Source organism: Garra rufa, chromosome 11, assembly GCF_049309525.1.
Source record: "Garra rufa chromosome 11, GarRuf1.0, whole genome shotgun sequence".
NCBI classification, from domain to species: domain Eukaryota; kingdom Metazoa; phylum Chordata; class Actinopteri; order Cypriniformes; family Cyprinidae; genus Garra; species Garra rufa.
The window spans coordinates 3,072,200-3,075,920 of record NC_133371.1 but is presented as its reverse complement, the minus strand read 5'-3'; positions in this window follow the sequence as shown (position 1 = coordinate 3,075,920).

Here is a 3,721-nt window from a genome sequence, read left to right as displayed (position 1 = left end):
TCTTTCTTAGATTTTTTGTCTCGTTTCCAGCCAAAATTAAGTGAGTGTTTGCTTAGAACAAGCAAAATAATCTGCCAATAGGGTAAGCATTTTTTTTTTTTTTTTTAATTTCAAACAGAAAACAAGATTATTTTTCTTACCCCATTGGCAGATTATTTAGCTTGTTTCAAGCAAAAACATTTAATTTTGACATATTTTCTGAAAACAAGATTTTTACTTGTCTAGAAAATCCTTCTTGATTTAAGAATTAAAAAAAAAAAGACAAAAATCTAAGTTATAAAATAATTTTTTGCAGTGTAATCTTTAGTCAAACTCTGAAAATGTGCTTCACCTCTGAAATCCTGATCCTTCTCTGATCGTCAGTTCATCAGTTTTGTCTTATTTTATATATTTTTTACTTTTTAAATAATGTAGGGTTTCCAAAACTGGGATTTGTGAGTTTATTAAAAAGCTAATAATTATTTAAATCATAAAAATGTAAAATAATAATAATAATAATAATTTAAAAAATCTAGTTAAAACACTTCAACACTAAAAAAGGAAATATTTGTTGACCTGCAAGTTCTGTGACCATTATCCAAGAATCAATACATTTATAAATGTAATAAATAAATTGCCATTATGTGAATATGTACTCTAATTTCAAGTACTTAATTTTTGGAATCTGATTACATAACCCAGATAACATAACCAGCTAGCCAGCACAATAAAAACGCATAGCATGCAATATTAAAATAATTATTAATTATTATAATAATTATTTTCATTTTAATTAGCAACATCTACAAAGTTACAAATCTCAAAGTCCACTCCAAAGGGAGATATTTCGTTTTTTTAAAAATCCCGGGCGGGTGGGGGATTTGCATAACTTTAGCCATTTATTATGGACAGCCGCTTTTAGGAAGCGACAGCGAGCCGCAGGTCGGCTTGTTTAAAGGCGAGCTTTAACTAAATGGTCCGCAAACTGCTCCGGTAGCCATGCTGAAGCCGCGCCGTTCACGTGTGTTGTACAGAGGGTCCAGACACACACAGATCCGCGGCTGATGTAAACACGAACATTGACTAGTGATCATCCGTGGACGCCATAGACATGCAGTGTGTGGTAAGAGATTTATTCATCATACAGTGTAGATAGCTTCACTAGCCTTATGGTTTTGGGCATGCAAATAATTAAATACATTAGCACAATAATGATAATATCACGTATCCACGATCTCGCAGGCTGATGATGGGACCAACAATACTGTAGTGTTTTATTTACTCACCCTCCATGCATCCTAGGTGTATATGACTTCCTTCTTTCAGACGAATGCAATCGGAGTTATATTAAATCAATTCTGTCTCTCACACAACAGCAGACTGAAAATACGTCGATCCAAAATAAAAAAGTGCCTCACATGGCTCCGGGCCGGTCGGTAAAAGCCCCCTTTAGTGATCAGATGTGTTTTTGTAATAAAAATATCCATATTTAAAACGTAAGAATCACTTTAATCTAGTTTGCTGCTTTGGGAAGGGCGCAGCAGGGCGAAACGCGGTCTACGCTGTTTGCCAATCACAACGCAGTGGGACTGTGTATTCTCCTGGGTGCACAAAATTATCATATAAAAATATGAACGTATCAGTATCGGTATCCGTATCGGCCACAAGAAGGACTTAATTATCGGCTATCGGTATCGGTAAAAAATGTTTATATCGTGCATCCCTAATATAATACATAAAAAAACAATATACAAGTAAGGGCACATGGCAGAGAGTGCAAACCAGACAGAGTAGTGCAAATGCAAAAAAAGAAAGTGGTGCAAAAGGAGCTTATAAGTGTAATAAAATGACAGTAAAAAAAAAACAACAGACAAGTCTTTAGAGGTAGTCTGTGTGTAGTCTGAGATGTAGACTATATATATGCACCTCTTGTGATTTTACTTTACTAATGAAAATGTACACAGAAGCACAGAATACACAGACCAAAAGAACACTTGAACATTACACTGGGTTAAAATGTAGGTGAAAGTGAGAGAACGAGCTATAGAAACACAGTGAAGGAAAGAGAAAGGTCACTTCTGTCGCACCCCCTCACTAGTGTCTGGCATTCCTGAGGCACCTGCACTCACTTTACATCTTGGCAGGACTGAAAAAAGCTTCTCAGCCTTAGCGCCTGTCATGTTTGTTCATGGAGGGAAACAAGTTTGGTTTTAATTAGAACTCCTGCCAAGAGCTGAGGTAATTGCCGCTCAGTGTGTCTTTCTTTTACTTTCTTTTTCCCCTCCCTACACTCCTTCTCCAACAGCGGTGCGATCCAAACTCGAATATATGTGTGGGAGAGCTTGTGATCTGTGCTGCAGCTGACAGCAACATGCACAGTCTGGAGTTTATACTGGTGAATTGAGGTCTCACTTAGGTACTGGGCTGAGGTCAGAGGTCACCGCCTGTAGGTCACAGCATGGATTCAGAGTTTGGCTGAACAGCTTGAGCCAGGTAGATGCTGTAACTGCAATTTTGGACTCTCAAAGTTAATGCATTAACACCATTAATTTGTATATTCAGCTTTTGTTTGATTTCTAAACATTTAGCATATGCTTGTTATGATAATGAAAAAGCAAACCTAAATGGGAGATTTAACAAAAGTAAAGTCATTTGCAGTCTTTGTTCTTTATAGGGGGTGAAAACTTTTGAACATAATGAAGTTATGCATATTTTTCATTTAAAATGAAGACAAAATATGTTAAATTTACCCTGATGTTCAATTTCAAAAAGTTTTCCCCCCTCGGGTTTTAATGCATAATTTTTGTCTTCTGGAGCATCAGTGAGTGTTAGAACCTTCTGTACTAATTGAATTTGAGTCCCTCAGTTGTCCTCAGTGTGAAAAGATGGATCTCAAAATCATACAGTCATTGTTGGAAAGGGATCAAATACACAAAAAAGGTTGAAAAACCAAAGAATTTGTGGGACCTGAAGGATTTTTCTGAAGAACAGCAGGCAGTTTAACTGTTCAGGACAAACAAGGGACTCATGAACAACTATCACTAAAAAAAAAAAAAAAAAAAACACAGCTGTGGATCATTCAGGTAACAACACAGTTTTAATAATCAAGTGTATGTAAACTTTTGAACAGGGTCATTTTTATAAATTCAACTATTATTTTCTTTTTTTGTGGACAAAGTAAATTTATCTTCAGGTGAGTACTAAATAAAAAATAACATGCATTTTGTATGATCCCTCTTATTTTGCTAAAATAATTAACATTTTAAAGAGTGTGTATACTTTTGACCTCAACTGTATTGTGATACATTTTTTTTTTCTTTATTTCTTATATAATCTCAATTTTAAAATAACTAAGAAAATGTTCAAAACAACAAAACACAATCTGAAACAAACATCTGAATAGTCAAAGCTGCTAACAAAATACATCCATATTTGTGCAATAAATATATAAATAAATATTAATAAAATAATAATAATAAAAATGTAATATATATATATATATATATATATATATATATATATATATATATATATAGTTGAATTTATAAAAATGACCCTGTTCAAAAGTTTACATACACTTGATTCTTATAAGATGCTTTGTAAAAAAAAAAAAAGTAGCATGTTCCATTTTTTTTCCACATTTGCATACAATAAAGATTTGAAATTGCAAATAACTCAGAAAAACTTTCAATTCATTATTTTTTTTGTACAAAAATATATATTTTTTCCACTAGATGTTAAG